Raw genomic sequence first — 24,394 nt, forward strand, 5'->3', positions numbered from 1 at the left:
ACCACACCCACAGCTTTAATTGTACCTGTTTTGGGCTGAACTCTATTCTCCAAAAATTTATATGTTGAAGTACTTAATCCCAGTACCTGATAATATAACTATTTGAAAAGAGAAGTTTTGCAGAGGTAATTAGTGTAAAATGAGGTCACATGCATAGATTCCAATTCAATATGACTGGTGTCCTTATGAGAGAGGAGAATAGGACATAGACAAGCACAGAGGGATGGCCATGTAAAGACATTGTGAGAAGACAGCCATCCATGATCCACAGAGAGAAATGTCAGAAGCAATACCCTGTCAACACCTTGATCTTGGACTTCCAGCCTCCAGAAGTATGAGAAAAAAAATTCTGTTGTTTGAACCACCGAGTCTGAAGTAGTTTGTTATGGCATCCCTAGCAAAGTAATTCACCACCTTTATGCAGGTGACACCCAAATTTATATTTCTAAACCAACTATCTTCTCTGAGTACTAGACCTGGTTGTATAACTGCAAAATACCTCTTTTTGAATATTTCAATGCCATATCTGCAAAACCAAACCAATAATCTCTTCCGTACAAATATGGCCATTTTCCATTATTCTCTCTCTCTATCCACTTAGCTACAACCAAGATTTACACATCCATCTCTATTACTTTCATATCCCATACGTCATCAAGTCCTGTCAATTTGTCAATTCTGCTTCTTAAATACCTGTTGTATCCATCCACTTCTCTCCATTTCTATCAAATTAGTCTAAACTAACAGAGTTTCTTATTTGTAATACTACACTAACCTCCTAACTGTTGTCCCTGAATCTGTTGTTACTTTTTCTAGTACATTCTCCCTGCTTCAACTAACCCACCCAATTAACACCCTTCATTTCACCCTTCCATTGTTTTTATTAGAAAGATAATTTGTTAAGATGGTGTACAAGCCATTTCTAGGCCAATCATCTGAAAAACTATTCACCAAACCATTCCGTTCACCAAAAACCATTTTCTGGATTATGAGGATTTATTTTGTATTTTTCTATTTTCACTTTCTCCTGCCCTTGAATTAACCCTGAAGCTGTCTCTTCCCTCTCGCAAACTCTTGTTTATGGTCACAAAACAGCTGATCCAGGAACTTATACAGAGATAGAATAACAGCAGACAGAAGGACAAACACAATGTCATGGGCAAAACTGAACATTCAGTGAAACCCCCAGGTATCAGGCCAACTGGTTGTTAGATGAATGGTCATTCAACCCATCGGTTTAGAAGAACTGACCTTGGAAATGAATATCTGGAGAATTGTCCTAATTTCCCTGCCCCTAAAGGTCTGAAAGGTCTGGGCATTATCATTCCAAGTTCATTTCATACGAATTCCTCCCCTGCCACCGTGCCAGTCACCTTCAAACACAATGGCATTTTTAAAGCCCAATGCAGTGGTTCCTAACTGGAGGGGATAACCTGCCTTGGAGATGCTTCAAACAGTGGGGAACATTTAGCTGTCTCAGAGACAGGGTGGGATTTGGGCCCTGGATCCTGATATTTAATGAATGAAGGCAAGAAATACCAAACCTTTTCCTGAATAGGCAGCAGTTCCACCCAGTAATCTTTCTGTTGATAAAAAGATTTAGAGTGCAAAGTTATATCACCATAGATCATCCTAGTAGCTGCCCACTCTCCCTCATCATGATATTCCCTCCCTGCTCTTCTACTGAGTTAATTCCTACTTAACATTCAAACCCTAAATAAGTTGCTACTTTATAGGAAATTCTTGACCTCCTTAAATATGTCAAATATACAGTCATAGCATTGCGTGCTTACAGTTTTATACCTAGGCATTTATTGAAGTGATCAGTTGATTAATGTCTGATTTCCCAGAAGACTGTACAGCTCCACGTGGACAAGAACCAAATTTCTTTTTGGTAAGTACTGTATCCCCGGCACCTGACAGAGTATTGAGCACATGGAGGCACTCTGTAAATGTTTTTTGAAAGTGCCAATTAATGCATGAATGACACAGCGCCTGGTTTCCAGGGACTGGCTGTATGGCCAGCATTAGGAAGAGAGGCTATGATTAAGCACCTTGTGCACTTGCACTGTTCGGACCCAGCACAAAATGACCTGTGGGTAAAGGGGGAGTCTATCTCAGTCTTGGTAGAGTGAACCTACTCTGTGCTGAGAAGAGGGCTGGATGAAAGGTTAACCATCCAAGTAAACCATTCAAGTTTAGTCCCTCAGGACTAAAATCTAGCACTGGACAAGTGACACTTGAGGTGAGCCACTTCAAAGAGGATGGCTGCTTCACATCTTTCTCTTGCTAGACTCCAGACTCAGATCACTGGCAACCACATGCACCCTCTCTCTGAAGGGCTTGGAACACTCCCAGACGGGAGAATGCTTCTGTTTTTCTGCTTCCCAGCAAAGGGGCATCAATAGTCTTTTGGTGAACAAGAGAAGGAAACAGGGGTAAGGTGCTGATTGGAGCAGCCTCAGAGTTGGAAGGTGAAAAGACAGAGAATGACGGAGGAGGGAAACCGAATCAGCTGGAGATGAAGAGCAGGAAATAAAAGCAGAGTCAGCTTTAAAATCATTTCCTACGGTTGAAAAGAAAAGCCTGTTTTCCTCATTTGCAAAGAAACTCGGGGCAGGCAGACACCTCAGGATATACATTATTTCTTTAAATCTTTAATTGTGCACTTCAAAAGATCACACTTAAGCTTTTAAAAAAATATAAAGTTTAAGTTGTAAGGAGTCCATGGTGACCAACACTGTTGAATTTTCTGGTCTGAACTAATGGCCTTATTAAAAACAGGAGGGGGTGACAGTACAAAGACATAATTCCTGAGTCACTGGTTAAAGGAAGTATTCAGACCATTCACCCTCTGTTGATGGACTAAGAATGAAGAATAAGGACAATAAGAGAAAGGAGATTATGCTCTAATTCCATAATGAAGATGTGCATCCCAAGAGGCCACAACATTCTAAATACCTGTGAATAGAAAGGTCAGGGAAACTATGGTCCATGCCCAGATCTTCTCTGAGCTCTACATCTGCACTTGCACACTCAGCCCTGCTGACATATGCATCCTCTGTGCATGGCCTCAGCCACTCCTACTCTCAGGTTCTAAACAGCTCACCCCTAATGCTGGATATTCCTCCCAGTGCCTCAGCTTTCCAACATCCTTATTAATGCTGTCCTGTGCTGGAAACTTGCCTTACCACTGATGCAGTCACACGGTCACAGCTCTGGTGCTTTCCGACTAATGATTACTTTTGTAACATTCATTCTTTCTCCCTATTCTTGAGTCCTCCTAATTCTAAAATCCAGGAGTAGTCATTTTGCTCTTAGTGTATAGATCTGCCTAACCTCTTCAAGCCAAAAGCAAGTAAAAGAATCTCAACCCAGTAGCTTGGCATTTCAGCACCCTCTTCCTTGCTGCCCACTATGTCTGTCTTGTCTTTGAACCCCATCTGGTGCACTCCTGCCCTCCTCAGTGTCACCATGCCTACACAGAGTATTCTAGAGCTCCTCTTCATGCCTGGCACCCTAGATCAACTATGACAGAGACTCTTTGTTATTATTATAAGGTTTCTTAGGCCCTAAGTCCTAAAACTAAACTGTATATCCCAGATATGAATAATCATGGCTCTTCCAGAATCTGCCTGAATCTTTGCTGGGATTTCCACTATTTTTTAAGGCCAGGATGGCCTGGCACCATGCTCTATGTGGGCAACCAGTACAGCCTGATGCTGGATCCCCTTCCACTGAATCCCAGCTTTCCTAGACATTCACACATTGCCAGTAACACAGTCTCAAGAGGCTCCTGCAGCCTCTTCTGACCCCCACATATCGGTCTACTACTTTCATCAGCTGACTCTCCAGCTTGTTTGATGCAGCCTTGAGTATTTTTCTGGTTTCTGGGAGACTACTCCTTCTTGCTAAAGTCCTGAACTTACTGGGTCTCTGATAAAGATTTTTGTCTTTAGCCTGTCTTGGGGTGATCACTGAGTATAGCCTGCTTCTATTCATTGTGTATAGCTTGTTTCTACAGCCTTGTTTTATCTCTTTTGACCTGTTGTATGTAATCCCTCTTTACACAGTTCAGCACAGCTCACACTTCTGGCATGATTACAGAAAATGAGTTGAAAGCATTGAGGAAAAGCACATTTATTGCTCACTTGTCCAAAGCCATTTTTGGCTTCTTTAGAAATATTACATTATCGGACCGACCCCGTGGCTCACTTGGGAGAGTGTGGCACTGGTAGCACAGTGGTGCTGGGAGCGCCGAGGCTGCAGGTCTGGATCCTATATAGGGATGGCCGGTGCATTCACTGGCTGAGCGCTGCACGGGTGACACCAAGCCAAGGGTTACAATCCCCTTACTGGTCACACAGACACACACACAGACACACACACATACACACACACACGCACACAAAAGAAATATTGCATTATCATCATCAGGAACCTAGGTATCTGATGAGTTGTCTCCCAAACTCAGTGAGGACAACTCTTCCTGAGGATCATTTCTTCTAAGGTTCTTCAGATTTCTCTAGTTATATTACAAGAAACTGATGTTTTATTATTACCATAGAAAATGGAACATTAAGACTCTACCAAAAATCTCTTAGAGCTGATAAATGAATTCAGTAAAGTTGGAGGATACAAAATCAACATACAAAAATCAGTAGTGTTTTTATAGTCCAACAACAAACTATAAGAAAAAGAGTTCAAGAAAGCAAGCCCATTTACAATAGTCACACACACACAGAAAAAGAAAAAAAAACTAGGAATAAACCCAACCAAAGAGGTGAAAGATCTTTACAATGAGAACTACAACTAACTTCTGAAAGAAACTAAAGAAGACACTAAGAAATGAAAAGACATTCCTTCTTTGTGGATTGGAAGAATCAATATAGTAAAAATGTCCATACTACCCAAAACCATCTACAGATTCAATGGGATTTCCATCAAAATACCAAAGACGTTCTTCACAGAAATAGAAAAATCAATACTCACATTCATATGGAACAACAAAAGACCCTGAATAGCCAAAGCAATCCTGAGCAAAACAAGTAAAGCTAGAGGCATACACTTCCTGATTTCAAACTGTATTACAAATCTATAGTAACTAAAACAACATGGTACTGGCATAAAAACAGACACATGGACCAATGAAACAGAATAGAGAACTCAGAGATCAACCTATGTATTTACAGCTAACTGTTCTTTGACAAAGGAACCAAAAACATACATTGGGGAAAAGATTGCCTCTTCAATAAATGATGCTGGGAAAACTGGATATCCATTTATAGAAGAATGAAACTTGATCTGTACCTCTCACCATATAACAAAATCAACTCAAAATGGATTAGAGACTTAAATATAAGGACTGAAACTTTAAAACTCTTAGAAAAAAACACACAGGAAACACTCCAGGATTTAGGACTGGGCAGTGACTTCATAAATAACACCCCAAAAGCACAGGCAACAAAAGAAAACATAAACAAATGGGATTATATCAAACTGAAAAGCTTCTGCAAAGCAAAGGAAACAATCAACAGAGTGAAAAGACAACTTTCAGAATGAGAGAAAATATTTGCAAACTACACATCCAACAAGGGATTAATATCCAGAATTACAAAGAGCTCAGACAACTTACAGCAAAAAACCCAAATAATCCAATTAAAAAATGGGCAAAGGAGCAGAATAGACATTCCTCAAAGGAAGATATACAAATGGCCAACAGGCATATGAAAAAATGCTAAACATCACTAATCCTCAGGGAAATACAAATCAAAACTACTTTGACATATCACCTCACCCTAATCAGACTGGCTACTACAAAAATACAGAGAATAACAAATGCTGGCAAGGATGTTGAGAAAGAGGAACCCTCCTGCATTGTCAGTGGGACTGTAAATTACTACAGCCATTATGGAGAACAGTATGGAGATTCCTTAAACAACTACAGATAGAACTTCCATATGATTCAGCAATCCCACTACTGGGGATACATCCAGAGGACTGGAAAACATCAGGTCGAAGGGATACCTGCACTTCCATGTTTATCACAGCTCTATTTACAATAGCTAGGCAATGCAACCAACTTCAATGTCCATTGATGGATGACTAGATAAAGACTTTATGGTATGTATACACAATGGAATTCTACTCAGTCATAAAAAAAGAATGAAATTCTACCATTTTGCAGCAATGTGGATGAGCCCGGAGAATATTGTTCTAAGTGAAACAACCCAGATCAGAAAGACAAATAGTGTCTATTCTCACTCATAACCTGGAGTTGAATCCATAAACTAACAAATGAACAATAAAGAGAGACAAATAAAGAAAGAAACAACAATCACAGCAATACATTGAACTTTTAGAAAACTAGAGGTGGAAAAGGGGAGGGGAAGAAGAGGGAGGGGGCTAATGAGGAATTGGTCAATGGACACAAAGAATGGTGTACTATAATGATGAATAAGCTAACTATACTTATCTAACCACCACACATTGTACACAATTATTGAATATCAACGTTGTACCCCACATGTATGTATAATAAAAAATAAAGAAAGAAAGAAAGAAAGAAAAAAGGAAATGGAACATTAAGAAAGCCAGGTGAATATTCATGAAGTAACACATTGCAGCATTATTGCAATAGCAACATTTTAGACATAATCTCAGTGTCCATCTATAGGTTACTGGTTTTATAAACTATTGGTCATTAACAAAAACAAGTACTTTTTAGCTGTTATAAATAAGTTTGATTTCTATTAAATGATATACTGTGATTTACTGAATGTATTAAGTGAAAAAAATCAAAGTGCAAAAATAGATAAAATATGTACTTAACCCATTGTGTAGAAAAGAAGGAGCACAGAGGAGGTGTGTGTGTGTGTGTGTGTGTGTGTGTGTGTGTTTGTGTGTGTGTGTGTGTGTGTATTTTACTTGCTCATATTTGCAAAAAGAAATACAGGCAAGATATACTAGAGTCTAATGAAAACACTTACCTATGAGTAAGTAAAAGGTAGATTGAATGGGAATGGAAGTAAGAATTTCCTGAGTATAACCATATATATTCTTGACTTTAGAACCATGTATATATTTTACAAATTCAATAACAAAAACTACAGCTAAAAGCAAGAGAAAGTGAACTCAAGTAAATTCTGCTAACAGGGAAGGAAAGAAATCTAACTATAAATCAAATTGCCAGCATAATCACTCAGGGAAAAAAAAATCCATTAAATAATACAATAAATATACACCATTAGTGGAATACATTTTAAGGACATAATAATTGCAAAAGAAATCTTGATTTTTTTTGCAGGTTTATTACTAGTATTGGTAACTATGTAATATTTCTGAAACTTGTTCAGAAAATTGCGAGTTAGAATGAATGAGTAAATATGTTAATAATGTTGGACATCAGTTCCTCATTAAGATATAGATGAAGATAAAAATATAAAATCCATGAAGGTTAGAAAAAAAACTGTACTTTTGCTTTTGGATTGAGAATTAATATTAAACTGCTAAAAAATAAAAAGAAAAGGAAAACAACAAAACAGTTCTGTACCCTGAAAAAGCTCAGAAACAAAGATATTTCATTGCCAATTAGCTCACTTAGCCCCCAGATCTTGGTTTCTAATCTTATTTAAAAACTTATTTCTCATTAAAAGAGCTGGGAATTTTTTTTAAAAAAAGTCTTGTTTAGGTTTTGGGCAGAAAAAGTATAATATTAAGAGCTTGGAATATTTTCCTGTGTCAAAAAGCAAATCGCCAATTAAAGAATGGTGTACATATGTCCGTAATACTTATTAGACTTACGGATTGGGTCCATTAGGACACAAGTACTGGTTTTAAGGGCTACTGACCAAAGTCTGAACAATTGAGCAACAGAAAGAAAAATGAGAATGCCAGCTAAAAACGTAGAAGGAATGATAGAATTTTTAAAAATCAGATTTTGCAACCCTTACTGTAATGAATGATTTGGGCAAAGATTAGCAAATGCTAAAACCATTGGGTGCTTCTAGAAGGTGAGAGCCATCACCAGTACAGAAAGCTGTTAAGAAGGTCAAGAAACATGAAGACTAAAAACATCCATTACTTTATTCCATGGAAGGCATCTGTGGTACTAGCAAGATCACTTTCTGTAGCATGATGGTGGATAAATAAGTTGACCTCCATCCATGCCTTTTCTTTACATGGCCTAGACTTGCATTGTGTTGTCACAAATTCACTGAAGTTTTAAAATTTTTGCAGAATTATCCCTCTTTCCACAGCTTTGCTTCACTGGGACACAGTTCAACTCTAAGGGCATGGTTTCCTAGTAACCTCACCAGAAGCAGATGCTCAGTTCCCACAACCCTCAGGAGCTGATAGTAGTGGTGATATTCTCCTAGATACTTGTTCATGTTTCAGATCCCAGCTTCTCCAAACTCTTTCAAAAATTATTTTTTAAAGTTCATCTCACTATTCCAATTATAATATATCCTCATGAATAGGTACGTACTGAACTTTCAGTATTTCCCATATTTCACAGATAACTCTGGATTTGTCACAGTCTTCCTTTTCTCTCAAACTCCTGTCATTCGAAAGGGCAACTCCAAAATCTATATGGATGAACTGAACAAAGGCCTAATCAGGAAGATTCTTGAGCTCCTCAAGTCCATAAATCTTCCTAGGAAGCCCACTTGTTGAACCTGTGAATACAATAGTCACCTCCCCAAAACGACACACCTCTAAACCTTTACTCTAATATCCAATTTTTTGACTTTTGCCTCTGTTTCCAGTTTTCTCATTGCCTTCCTTCCCCTTCCTCCTCTCTCCAGCATCACATGGAATTCCCTCCTCTGTTCTCCAGCCTCTGTACCCCGTGGTGCATAACTTTACCACTTTTTAAAAATCACTATTATACTTGTATCTGGGAGACTGGATGAAATTGGACAATTAATAATCTAATTGTGCCACTGTAATTTCTAATACTTTTTAATTTTTTCCTTCTTTTTGTCTTTCTGCGTTGACAGCTCAGAGAGAGCAATTTTATAGTTCCCAGTCTCAGTGAGAGAGCTTCTAAATATTTCACCATTAAGTGTGATGCATGCTATAGATTTTTATAGATGCTCTTATGTTAAAGAAGAGCCCTTTTATTTCTGGAATTCTAGTAGATTTTTATCATGAATGGCTTCTTTTTTTATTTTATCACACAATGTTCTGTATGTATTGAAGTGATTTTTCTCCTGTGTTCTGTTAATGTAGATAGCGGCAACAATTGATTTTCAAATATTAGACTAACCTCATATTCCTAGGATAAATTCAACGTGGTCATGATTCGTTTTCTTTTTGTATAGTGAACTGAGTGCATATGGTTTAAAAAAATTTACATCTATTGTCATGAAAGAGAATAACTCAATATTTACCTTTCTTATAATGGCCTTGACAGATTTTTCTAACAAAGCTTGCTGTTCTCATAAACACAAGTTGGAAATGATCTGTCTTTCCCCATTACTTGAAAATGTATTTTTTTCTTTAATATTGGCTAGATTCACTAATGAAGTTATCTGAGCTTAGAGTTTTTTTTATAGGAAATTCTAAAATTATTGATTCATTATCTTTAATATTTCTTTTCTTCTCCTTTCAGTTTTGAGTAAATGTATTTTTCTAGAAATTTGTCCATTTTATTTACATCCTCAAACTCAATAGACAAAATTTTTAATAATATTCCCTTATAATATTTTAATGTATGCAGGATCTGTCATGGTGTACACTTACTAATTTCTGATGTTTTTCTTCAATAGTTACACTAATTATTAATTTTAATAGTCTTTTCAAAGGACCATCTTTTGGCTTTATTGATATTTGGTTTCTATTGTATTAAGTATTAATTTCTACTGAAGTGCATTTGTCCTTATTTCACTTGGTTTTGATTGGATGTTCAGTTTCTAACTTTTTGAGATGAATGAATGCTCAGTATAATGATTTTCATTTATTCTTTCCTCATGTACATTTTTGGGGGCTAAAGCTATCCTTCAAAGTTCAGCTTTAGTTGCATCCCATGATTTTTGATATTTTTTTATTTTTAATATAATTTGGGTAAAAAAAATTTCAATCTTGTTTTCAATTTCTGAGAATTAGGTTATTTATAAGTATGTATCACAGTCAAAATTACAGAAATTTTTTTGTTTAGCTAAATTTTGTTCAAAGAGCATACTCTGATTAAAAAAAACTTTTGAAATTTTTGAGACTTGCTTTACAAGCCACTATATGGTTGGTTTTTGTAAATGTTCTATGTCACCTTAATAATTGTATATTATGCCATTTGGGATTATGATATTACATATATGGCAATCAGGTAGAATTTATTAATCACATTTTAAAAATCTCCTTTTTTTTCTGCTTCTCTCAACTACTAAGAAATGTTTGTACAAATATCTCACTATGATTGTGGATTCATCTATTTCAATTGAAGTTGCATCATTTTTTGCTTTATGTATTTGAGGAAATATTTTTATAGCATGTAAGTTGCATTAGGTAAATTTTATGTGAGTCCATTGTTTTGCATCAAGCTCCTGCACTAGACCCTGATAAATACAACAAAACCAGATTCATGCTAGATGGTGCCACATTGTCACACTGAACTTAGGAAGGAGCCATTTTTTTCCAAACTACAAGGGAGTGATGGTAACCAATCATAAGGTTCCCACTCAACCTCAGCCTCCATAAGGAAGCCCCTCTGCTTTAACCCATAGAAGGAAAATAACTTTGAAATGACCAATCCACTTTTTGTTGCTTGTTTCTGCTTTCTTTAGCCTTTTCTGCTTAAAAAGCCCATCCCTTCTTGCTCAGCTCAGCCCAGCCAAGCACCTCTCTGTGTCATAAATAGATGCTGGCCTGTTCATGAATCACTAAAGAAAGTCAATTAGACTTTTAAACTCAATTTGTTGAAATTTTGTTCTCTGACAATCTATAACCATTTTATTTCCCTAGAGAATTGCAATTTTTCTCATTGAAAAGTATATTTTTTATCTCTAGTTTTTGTTTTTTCCTCGTTGCTGAATATTCTTTAATAGATCTTTTAGATTCACTTTCTTTTTCTGTGTCTCAAAAAGTTGATGGACGTCATCAACCAGGTGTCTGTTGCATTTGGCCAAAGGGATGCATCATGTGGAAGACTGGCAGGACAGAGTTCAGTGAATTAGTTACCTGTTCCCTCCATGCTGGACCACTGGATGGCAACAGCTAAAATCCTCTACCTAGAGTCACAACTCTCTTTTATAGCTTCTACCAAAACTCTCTTCAAATTCTAACAAGCATGTCCTATTCTTGCTCCTTCCTTTGTTTTTAATTTAATCTATTTTTTCTAGTTTCTATCTGAATTAATATATCAGTTTCTGAAAGCAGAAATCTCTATCCATGTTTCATGGCTTCAAATAGACCTAGATGTAATGATCACTAATCTACAGCTAGACTTCAATCTGCTGCTTAAGTTATAAACCCAAATAGGTAATTGCCTGATGAAAAACTCCATCCCAGTGTATTACAGTTACCTACAACACAACATGTTCTAAACTAAATGTTCTATATCACAGTTAAATCTATTCTTTATCACCAATTTCTTAACCAATTGAAGAATCTTTATCAATAGAACACCTGTATTCAAGTGACATGAATTCAGGCCAGAAAACATGTGAAAGCTTAATTGTGGTTCTCAGAGATTTTTACTTCTTCACCTAGAGGAAAGTACAAGAATGTCATGGTTTTTTGCTGTCCATATCTGCACAGTACAGAGGATTTATTTCTTTTTCACCTTTTGTTTATTATATAGATTTTTGGAGTCCCACCTTTATGCAGTCTTCTATTAAACTTCTTACTTTGGGACAGCCCTAGGCTTTATCTCTTTCTTCCTCATTTATATGTTAAAAAGAGAAGCTGAAGTAAATATTAGCAGATACACTTAAAATAAAAACTAGCTTTCATGGTTCCTTAACTTATAGAAATGTTATTTTCAACTTATGTCTGATTTTATTTTTCTCTCTTTCTCTCTGTTTCTTTCTGTCGTTTTGCTAGTTTAGTAAATCATCTTTCTTATTTTAATCAAAATCCTTATTTGTTCCCAGCAGGAGCATTTTCATAGTATTGATCCCTTTGTTAAATTGATTTAATGCATCTACCTTGATAAGTTTTGAATATCTTGAAAGAGTGGCAGATTAGTAACCACTTTCCCAGATGTCTGTTTCCCATGAGGAACACATAGCATGGAAGTGATATGATTTAAAAATAAAAATTATCATATTTAAATTAAATTATCATATTTAAATACAAATTTATCATATTTGCATTTAATTTTAAATTAAAATTTCTAATTAATTTTTAATTAAAAGTAAAATAGAATAGCAAAAATCATTATTTTAATTAAACATTTTCATATTTAAATAAACATTATCATAATTAAACTTGTTTTAAATTAAAATTTTAAATTCTTTAATTCATTCTTTAATTCATTTAATTCATTTTCTTAATTCATTCTACTGGAATTTCTTATCTAGTAGGTGTTTTCAAGCTTCTTTTCTATTGGAGGGATAGAGTTCCTTTGCAAAATGAAGCAAAGCATAGATAAAAGAGTCAGGGGATGATCAAAGAAAGAGAGAGCCATCACCATGTTGAATTTTGGCTCCAGTATTTGAGACCCTGTAATTATATATTACAACTGTAATTGTATACTGGTTTCTGTGAGTTTCCCCAGTGTCCCTCCTAGTTATCTGAGCCAATAAAGTTTCTGTTATGATGTTACACTTCAATTTGTTTGAGTTGAGTTTCCACCACTTGCAGCAAAAAAGCTTGACTAATGTAGTCATAATACTTTCAAATAAAGGAGCCATTAACCAGGTTTACGCCACACCTAAAACTTCCAATCATGTCTCTCTACCAGTACTTTTAGCTAAGCCTTATTTTAATTTCTGTTTACGTCATCATTGTTTCTCCTTGTTTGACAAGGTAACTCACTTCTTCCCTGTGTATTCATTTCTTTGAAATCATGCAGCATCCTTACTGGTATTTTGTGAATTGAGAAAATTGACAGTTGCTATGTCCCCCTTGCTTTTGGTTCTTTCAGTTGAATTTATGTACCAAAATTCTAAACAGAAAAGTCAAAATTGTGTAAAAGTCCCTTTCCAACACAGTTCATTTTTTAAAATGAAAGAAAAATATTCTTTCTAGAATCTCCAATTATTTAAATAGTCAAAGCTTAGAAAGACAAAGTGCTTCTAAAACCAAATTTTAAATATTTATACATACTTACGTAAATGAGTAAAACTCATGGGGTGAAAATTAAGCACTGGAAGGAGAGCTTCAACACCACCTCGTATTTTTTGATGAGAAGCTGGTGAAGAAGCAGACATCACTTCCATGTTCTATACAAACAGGCCTGGGATGGATCCCACAGAGCTTTCTCAAAGGTGGAGCCATATTTTCACTTAAAATCATTCTGTTCAAATAAATTCAACTTTTTTTTTTTATCATTATCCTGGGTGCATAGTGGATATAGGACAAGAAAAGAGATGCTTGCGAATCCCATATGACAGTGGGCACAGAATGTTAAAGCAGACAAAAATCCCTTCACTATTGCTGTCACTGGATATGCTACAGAAGAAGTGGATTTTCATTGACAGCTCTGTCTAGAGGGAGAATCCATCCTCAGTCAGGATGTTATTCTTTCTCTAAATGGAGAAGACTTTATCACCCATCCAATTGTGGGAAACAGATAGCTGACAAGAGAAACAGAAAGCTCACCTTAGGAAGGCAAAGCTATAGGGCCACACAATAAAAGCAAAAGCATACCCTCAAAACATGTATTTTCTGGCACATATTTTATACATCAGATTGGAAAGAACAAAAAAAGCAACTTTTAATGTTATGCCAAAGACACTATACTTGAAGGGCAAATTGAAATGACAAATAAGCAAAGTGGAGAACTTCTCTCTCATGCTAGCAAGACTGGACAAGACATGAGCATTATCCATCTAAAGGAGGAAGAACCAGATGAGGACATCATAGCACACTTAGAAAGGAATACATAGAATTTAGAAATTTATTTATTTATGGTGTGACTCACTTTGTCTTACTTTCATAATTGTTTTATAAAATTACATTTTAAGTAAAGTTGGAGTAATATGCTCATGGTTTCAATTTCAGAACTAATGATACATCTGTGGACTACATAAAGATGTGAGTTGAAGAAGCCTTTGATCATGTCTGGATTGAGTGGTCCCCACCTGACTATTATAATGCCCAGAAGAGCCTCCCTTAAAAAGGTAGTTTTTGGATTCCCTCTCCAAGCCCTCTTGGCTCCTGAATGCCGAGTAGTGTATCTGAGAGCTGAGGGTCTGGTGGTATCTCTTGGCTTGCTTTCTTTACTTGGTTGTGTTAAGGAGCTCATTGCTTATGGCTGTCTGGACTGCCCTTGAGAGAGTGAACATTATTTTCTCTCTTTGTCAGAAAAAACAATAGTTGTCTCCAGGGGGGTATGCTACCTTTCTCCCATCTCTGCCCCATTACTGTGTGGGGCAATGAAAATATGTTTTGTTGATTCAGATGTTCCTCGTACGGTGACCAGCTCTCCCACTTGCTCAGGATCAAGGGATTTCGTGAGATGGGTACTTTATGTGCTAAACCAGAAGAATCTCAAGAAAACTGGGACAGCTGGTCACCATAAGCCAAGGTTCACTTTCAAAAAGGGTGGTGGATGGCCTTGGCACCTTCTCTGTTGCTGTCATTTTCAGCTTTTTCTGAATGTGAGAGGTGGAAATCTGGGTGCCTGTGGTGTCAGTGATGATCAGGACTATGACAATAACAGTGATAATAACAAGAGCTAATATCCATTGAGAGCTTATAGCATTGTGGTTGCTACTACAAGGATTTAACACGTGTTATAGTATTCCATCCTTCCAAGAACCCTAGCATTAGCAATAGTATCATCCCTGTTTAACACATGAAGAAATAAAGGTCCAATGAAGTTAAAAACTTGGCCAAAGTATCCAGCTGTTTAGGAAGTGGAGCAAGGTGAGAACAAAGGCAGTTTAACACCGGAGCTTACACTCTTAACCACTACCAAATTTGATGCTCTTTCAACTGGTGACTCTTGTGTTTACTGACTCTATCAGTTAGAGCCTGGATGGATCAGGAGTGAATTGTGGGCCACCTGACCCCAGTGTTTTCCCTGACCCGAACTCAGAGACTTTATTTAAGTTCTCAGTGATATTCCATAGGTTGTTCAGAAAATATGCCAACTAGTTGTATGACATGGTGCTTCCAGATTGTGGTCAGTTCTGCAGATCTGTGTGCTTTCTTTTTTCTCCACTCTATTAAAGCATGCTAAAGTTCTGCTAACCAAAAAAGTATTTATCTATTTTTAAGTAATTTTCGCATCTATGATTATGTATAATCATGTCAAGAATGTTAATTTGGTGGTAATAAAAATTATTATTATCCTTTTAAAAATGGGAAAACCCAATAGAAAGAATTATATTGGATAGAAAAGACCTTTAAGAAATTACCTAGACTCTTAGTGCATTTTTGCTATAGATAAACGCAATGATATTTAGGGATTTGAAATGATGTACCCAGAGCTGGATATACCTGAGTCCCATTTTCTTTGTCACAGGATCCCTTTGAAGATTTACTTCATTGGTGTGTATTATCTAGCATCACAGAAGGGTGATGCAACATTACAATTTTTCTTGTGGGTATATGTATATGTGCATATGTGTGTGTTGACACTTCAAAACTTATGATATTGTGGGGAAGAAATATTCCATTTCTAAGAGTTATGCAATGCATAAGGCTCTGGGAAATAATCTGATTCTTAATCCAAGAAAACTTCTGTCATTCTTGATAAAATCTTCTGCAACAGATGCAGCCAGGATCAAGTAGAAAATTGCTTGGATAAAGATGTCACTTTACATTATCTGTAGGCATTTGCTCTATCCTGTGATTTGAATGGAATAAAGCATATGATTTGACATTGGATTATCCAACTGTGGATCAAATAAGTGAAACAATTGCATATGTATGGTACCTGTTGAGGACTGCTGTGGTTGTGTGATGGTAATCTCATGCTGCTGTACAGAAGATAGGGTGAAACAATTCCCCAAGTGAAAAACACATTTCTGATTAAAGCAATCTTTATATTTGAAGCCGTGGGGAGAACAGCTCACTGCAGCTTCCTATTCATAAACTCCTACTGCACAGGTGGCAATCTGGAGGGGAAGAGGAGCTCATAGTTCAAATGGTGCACCTCCAACCTCCCTTGCAGGAAAGAAGCAAACAGTTCTAACAAAGAACGACAGAGAAGTCCTGGTAATGTGACTTTTTGATAACAGAGTCTGGTAAGTAGAATACGTGATTTGGAAAAATAACTTTCCTATTGTCTATAAGTTTTTATATCCACGTGGTCTTGATTATTATTGATGATATAAATTATGTTACTCTAGTGATGCCATTTTTTTTGTAATTGATAGCATCTATAAAAAATAACTATTCGATGCCCAAAGACAGAAATTTGGCACCTGACTCAAGTCCATCTTCTTACTCTAATTTTTTTCTGTTATAAATCAGATGCATAGCAAGGCTTGGTCTCTCCCTCTCTTCACTGCCTTGGAGACTCTCTAGAGGAAATCCATGCTGAAGCTCATGTCTTCATTTTATGTGACTTCCAAAGCAGGCTCTTGTTTTTTACTGTAGTTTTTACCCATGGTGTACAGCTTGGTGCTTCAGTTGGCTCTTGCTTCCCAGTAGATCAGAAATTCAGATCAGCTTTGCACTTCTATTGCTGCCCCATTCAGTCCTATGAATACTGATAGAGTCTAAGATTCAAAGACACTTCAAGCCCCAGAAACTTCTCCTCATGCTCTATCATCATCAAACTATATTTTACTGTCCTTTTATCAAATTCCAGGTACCTTACAATATCAATAGCCACTACTTATTTAGCAATTACTATGACCCAGACATGGCTGTGATTTATACACATTGAATCATTGTAACCTCACACAAAATCTCTACAAGGTAGACACCATTGTTACCCCCATTTTTAAGAACATGAGGTTCAGCAAGAATAATTGATCTGCCCAGAGTCACACAGCTAATAAGGGGCAATGCTAGAATCATGATCTTGGTGATGTGTTTCAAGGTACCATGTTCTGCACTACAGGGTTATGCTGACCTTATATATGTTATACATTTTATTCCAATTAAAAAAAAATCTGTGTGTTGGTGTCTATCCCAATATTATAGTTGAAGTCATGAAAACTCAGAGAGATTGAACAAACTTCTCACAGCCCCACATCCAGTAAGTGGCAGAATTGAGGTTTAAATCTAGGTCCAGCTGACATCAAAGAATATGCATTTTCTAGTAAAATCCAGAAATCTTTTCCCTCTGTTGTGATTTCATAATTTTGAAACTCACATGTTGTATTGATTGTATTCTACCTCTTATAAAATGTATATTTCATGTAAATGTTGAAAAGCATGTAGTTAGCTCTCTGCATGAACCAGACACTGACTCGTACATATAGGGACAGATGAAGAGATGGGCAACACACAGCTCCTCACCTCAAAATATCAGACTTGGAGCTATGACAGTTTCAAGAAAGAACCTGGGTTAATGATGCACAGTCAATTTAGAAACCCCCTTTCTTGCAGTTTTGCAGGATTCTGCAGCCAGGAGTTACCGGGATTCAAAGTTATCTCCCTTTTGCTTCCTGGTAAAAGCTCAACAGATCTCTTCCTGCCAGACCCACCAAACATGGGAAACAGAACTACATTTTTTTCTTGTCCATTTATTGAAGGTCTCAGAAGCTGGGGAACTATTTTTATTTTGCCCCCTAAAATAAAAATCTGCATCTCATAAGTATTTTCCAAAAGACATTCTCATGGCTTTATACTCAATTTGAGATGTTTTGTGTACCTTCATAAGAAACCCCTGATCCTAGCCTAGGAGGCCCTTCAGGCTGATGCTGTCTGATTTTCTAATGTCCTTGTTTGATGGTCTAGCGATGCCAAAAGCTTTGTAACTGCCCAAGCGGCCACAATGTTTCACATCCTGAGCATGTGACTCTGTTTTTCCTTCAAATGAGGTAGCCGCCTCCTCTTCGCCTGTATGGAGAAATCCCAATTCTTGCTGAAAGACCAAGTCAAGTTTAATTGATTTAGCATCGATGTCTCTGCTCCCTGACTGCATTCGATCATTCTCTTCCTATAACTTCTTTACCTTGTGTTTCTTCCTATTATCATGTTTGCAATTGGTACTAAATTTACTTATTTACTTAGATGCCTCTCTTTCTAGATTGCAAATTCACTGGAGCTCCACTATTATGACACACTATTATTTACTGTATTATCTGGCTAGAAAAAGTAAAATGTGACCTTGAAGATCCCTTGAGCTTGGGAGCCTCTTTAACACTATAAACTTGTCTGGGACTATAAATGTCTGTGCACAGTGGAGTCAGGTCAGCAGAACAGAGCACCCATCAGTGTTCTGGAGAAAAGCAAGAAACACAAGAGGCAGAAGGTGGGCACAGAGACCAACTAAGAAGACACACTTGTGGGCCATTAGTTAGGAGAAAACAACAACAACAACAACAACAACAAAAACAAGGTACGGGACCAGATGGGAGCAGGTGCAGAAAGGGAGCAGGCCAAGCAGAAGGGACTCAGGACAGGGATAACTGGGGCATGAACCCTGTGTATGTTGTGGTACATCCCTATTGCCTGGGAAAGTGCAGGGTCAGGGTAGGTTGGACTGATTTACAGATGGAATTCAATCCTAAAAATTCTGCTGTTGAGGGAAAACAGCCTCTTTTCACCTTTTCAAAGGTTGTTGCAAAATCTGTGGTTACCAATGCACAATGGGTTTTGGAATGCATTTAAGAGCTCATCCTATGGTGTACTTGATGTCACTAACAGGCCCAGTTATATCTGCCACATCTATTTCTTCCTGTGAAATGCAGCAGAGCATGCCTTGAAGGAAAAGGCAGAATAAATTACATTTTTTGATGACTTTAGCTGATGTTCTAAGTGAATGACAATAGAATGTTTCTTTGAGTATTTTAAAAAAATACATTTTCTAGTAATTAGCAAGAATTGGTCCCTGGGAGAAAATATCAAAGATGAAAACAATATGTGGAATCTTTAGGATATGGAGAAGGATTTTTGGCTTCTGAGTGTATTCAAGACCATCTCTGGTTTTACATATGTCTTAGTCTGTTTGAAAAGCTACGAAAAAATACCTGAGACTGGGTAATTTAAAAACAATAGAAATTTGTTTTTCACAGTTCTGTAGGCTAGGAAGTCCAAGATCAAGGTTTCAGCAGATTCTGTCCGGTGAGGGCTGCCCTCTGCTCCATAGATGATTCCTTTTGCTGTGTCTTCACACGGCAGAAGAAGCAAAGCAGCTGCTCCCTCTAACTTCTTTTATTCAGGGCACTAATCCCATTCCTGCAGGAAGAGCCCTCATAACCTAAGTCTCTTCCCAAAAGGCCTCACCTCTTAATATTATCAAATTAGGTATTAGGTTCCAACTTATTAATTTTGGAGGTATGCAAACATTCAGATCATAGTAATATATTGCAGTACAAACCTAAGGGATCTTTGTTTATGTACCGCAGGAGTTTGTGCTAATTTTTCCTGAATTGGGGAGACAGCAGTGGCATAGGCTTAATTCATTTCAATGTAGGGATTAATAAGAATTAATGCCAATTGTGCTTATTTTATATATATTTGGGGGGCTCTACCATGCAGGATGAAAGCACAGTTCCTACTTATTAAGCTACCACAAATGTATGCACTCATTTTTGAATCATAGAGTGAATTTGCAATGGGCCTAGAAGACCTGAATTCATGCTGCTTCTCTTTTAGGAGTGAAAACTAAGGGTTGTTGAGTTTATGTCAGATCAACACTGGGCCTGGAATTAGAAGACCTAGGTCATAATTCTACCTCCCAACTCAAGCTCTTTGAGCTTGGACAAGTTATTTTCTATCCTTGAGCCTCCTTTTCTTCCTATAAGAAGGGAAAGGTATGTCAAACCTCAAGCATTTGTTGTCAGAAGGAAATAAAATTATGTGAAGTTATCTAATACAATCTTCAGCATATAGTAGTTGCTTTTGTACCTTTTTTACTCCAGGCATAGACCTATATTACCTGACCTTTTAGGAAGTGGTCCCATCTTCCCAGATCCTCTATAAATTCAAGCCTCACTGCTTGGCCACTGAGAAATCACTAAATCAGATCCATTTCTTCTCATGTTTCCTCATTTATTTACATATTTATTTTCATAATTGTTTCCTTCTTTCTAAACCAGTGGACTCTAAATTTACATTCGATGCCAGCGTGAGTTTCACAATTACCTCAAATTTACTGCCTTAAAATCATGAATATTTATTCATTCATAGTTCTGGAGGCCTGTCTTCTGAAATCAAGATGTTGGCAGGACTGTGCTCTTCCAGAAACTCTGGAGAAGAGTACTCCCCTTGCCTCTACAAGATTCTGGTGGCTGCCAGCATTCCTTGGCTTGTGCCTTCATCACTCCAATCTATGCCTGCAAGGCCATGTTGCCTTCTCCTTTGTGTGTGCCTGATATCCCCCAGCATCTCTCTTAAAAGTGATGCTAGGGGAAGGGTCTGAGCAGGCCCGATAGCTGGCCTCAATCCACCCTGGTGTTTTACCTCTTTCTTGACTCTGCCACAGAAAAGAATTCAAGAGCAGAGTCACAGTAGAAGATGAAAACAAGGTTTAATGTAACAGATAAAAAATACGGACTTCTTCACAGAAAAAGTGCAGCCTAGCTCCAGAGACTGAGCAGGGCATGCACCAAGTTTAATACAAAAGTAAGAAGTACACATGTAAAGTTCAGTACAGAGTGCAGGCTGGCTCAAGAGAATGGGAAGCCACCTGCTAGAAATAAGTTTGATACAAAGAGAAAGCATACACCCCTCAGCCAGTGAGGTGTGGGCTGGCCCCAGGAAAGTGAGCAACACCCCCTCCTTCTGCAGAGATCCAGCTTTTATAGTTTCACTATTTAATCCATATTCATGCTATCTAATGAATATTCAATTAAGGGGGTGGTTCCCTGTTATGTACTATAATCTTACACATGCTCAGTTGGTCTCTTTTTGGAACATATTCACTGGTCAGATCCTATCACATGTACCAGAAATACTCAAGAATATTCTATGCTCTTTAGCACCCCTAGTAGAAGGTCAATCAAAGGATAAAAACTCCCTTCCACTGAGCATGCTGGGCTATCAGAGTTATATCACCCTTCTCTACTGAGTATACCCAACCACTGGTTTTGCATAAACCAGCCCCATGTGGTCTCATTTTCTCCGTATTGGTACCAAAAATAGGTCTACCTAGCAACAGTAACTTTCCTCTAGGGGAGGGCCCAGAGGAGAGGCCTATGACCTTGGGGAATGGCTTGAAACCCAGAGATGTGTCCTGTAACCACAACCCACAGAAGCCAATCATCTCCTATCTCAAAAGGACATTAGTAATGGCATTTGTGGCTTGCCTGTATAATCCAGGATAGTCTCATCTCAAGATTCTTAACTTAATTATACCTGCAAAGAACCCTGTTCCAAGAAAGGTAACACTCACAAGTTGCTGAGATTAGGATTTGGACTTATCTTTGGGATCCATGAGCCTACTGCAGTATCCCAGAGAGAATTTGAGATTATTTATTGAGGTACTGGAAGAAAATACTAAAACATCATTTTATGTTTATATTTTAAACCAAATTATAGAATGGAAGATAATCTTAACTGATGGTTAACATGGGCTGACATTGGCACTCTGGTGGGTTCACCTGGCCTTCAGTGCCAGGTGACATGGGATCAGTAAAACATTTCAAGGCAGAAGGTCATTCTACAGTGCAGACTTCTTCACCATCATTCTCTCTTCTCTTTTCCTGATGGTAGTCCTATGCCCTGTCAGTTAGATTTGCAGAACATATGAGCATTACTATATTTGGATGTATACAAATCCTCACAGGCCATATTCCTTCTATCAGACTATGGATTAAAGACAGTACTACAATGTAAACACAAGCAAAGGACAAGAAAATGGCAGAGAGGATATCTCTCCCATTCCTGATGCAATTTCACCCACTACCACTTGACCACCAGTGTCAAAACTACCTAGAAGACTGAAATATAAATTTTCATTCACTGTTATGAAGAATGAACTTTACCTGGAGTAAAGTGCCATGACATGAGAGCTAATGATAACAGGATGCAAAAATGATTGCAAGATATTAAAATATACAATATTTCATCTTCAACTCAACTTTAAATCTTGTTGATTTTATTTGTTTTATAATATGCATAGTACATCTGGCCAGTAGTACTTGTCTGTCAGAAATGCTAGCATTTATTTTTCTGATAGGTCATGCAATCAAAGAGGTTCAATGATCATTTTTATACCTCTCATGATGGTAAAGTGGTTGTTTTTTTTGACCTTTATGTTCTAAAGTCTTGCTTTAGCTCAACCCCTCTTCAATTTAAGACTGTGATAACCTCAGTTATCTTGGCTACATTCGTATCTTTCCCTTTTGACTTAAAATAGTCTGAGTGACCCAGATTAACTCCTACACAAAGGCTCAAAATTGTTACTAGAATACATACAGAGAAAGGAAACAAAAAAAAAAAAATAGTAACAGAAGTGAAAAATCTAAATATCAAATTTCTCAGGTCAAATGTAGAAGGTTTCTTTACCTGTGAACATTGAATACAGTTCACTAATAGTGCTACACATCATGCATATTCACCTATTAAAGAAGATATGGAATCTCAGTGTAAAGAAATGTGAACTCTGTTTGTGTTAGTATATGTCATTTGAACACAGAGCCAGTGTTCCACTTTCCCGAAGGGCATAATATTGGATAGGGTGATGTCGACAAATAGGAATTGAGAGTAGAGAGAGTTTAGCATAGGCCATTATGATAACATTTTAACCATTCAGCTGAATGTCTATAATCCTGAAGGTTTTTTAAGGTTTTTTCACTATTTAATGTAAATAATCTTTGGTTGAATCTGATTGTCATTGTACCCAACTAGAAATCTATGTTCGAGAGGGATTGGCCACAGTTGATGATTTGCACCCAGTCATTGCCTGTTGGGTTCTGTTACAGACTAAACAAATTCTTCTCCATGCTCCAACTAGCAGCATCAAGTGTGCTGGCTCATGTTGCAGAGAAGACCTACACTGTAGCACCCCAGAGTTGATCTAACCAGGCATTTGCACAGATATGTCATTATTTCTTCCAAACGTGGGCTCTGGCTTTAGGACAAAAAGATGCTTTTGGATATGGGCATAAAACAGATCTATTTGAGACTTAGTTCAACTTTTTACTGGCTGTGTGATTTCCCTAGTATCTCTGAGCCTCAATTTTAGCAGCTGCATAAATAGTAAACATTTTTACTAATTCAATGATTACATGAATGACAATGAGGAACCTCCCAGAACAGTGTCTACTCATGGATTTTCTACCTGAATTTATCCTATTAGAACTTCAAGTGTTGACAGCGAACTATTGCTTAAAGTATGGTATTTTCTTTATGCATTTAAAACCATTTTCTCCCTTATTTGAATCCTTCCAATATTAAGCTTGTCCTCTAAACTCCCTTGCCCCTTAGATAATAGGGTTCTAGAGATTTTTATCTAGAACATTCTCATATCATGGTGTTAAAGAGGAAATGATAATATTAGTAAAAGTAGCTACTATTTCTTAAGTGCTTACTATGTGCCAAACATTGAGCTGCCTTATACAATTACTTAATTTAATTTTAATAGACTTGAGGATTGGGATCTAAAGAGTTTAAAGTAAAATTTACAGTATTAAAATGTAAAATGCAATAAATAACAATGTAAAACATACAATGCTTACTCAGAAATAATATATGCATGAAATAGGAAAAAAACAAATAAAACTATCATCTTAAAACTTTTATTTTGTTGCTATTTGTGAAGCCAATTTGACTATTTCAATGCACATAAAGATTTTTGTTGTGGTTATAATGTTGGTTAAAAATTATTTGTACATATAGGAAAAATGCTGGACTATTTAGAAAATAGTTTTAAGAATAAACACATTGTGAAAACTCTGGAGAGCTTTATCAGGGGCAAGTTGTAAATTGTGTTGATTGAAAAAATAACTGCTGAAACGCCAATTTTGACTTTATTGTTGAATCAAGACTAGAGTAGCCTGTGTTTAAAAAAACGGGGAGGGGGGTGACTGAAAATGCTGGAAAGAAGGGCCATAACTGAAGGAATTAAGCCCTGGAAATTCCCTGAGGTAAGGAATCCAGTTGCAGAGAGATGGATTGCTATCCTTAGAGTCAGGCCTACTGTCTACAGTTCTAAGGTATT

This window comes from Cynocephalus volans, chromosome 1, assembly GCF_027409185.1.
Source record: "Cynocephalus volans isolate mCynVol1 chromosome 1, mCynVol1.pri, whole genome shotgun sequence".
Lineage (NCBI taxonomy): Eukaryota > Metazoa > Chordata > Mammalia > Dermoptera > Cynocephalidae > Cynocephalus > Cynocephalus volans.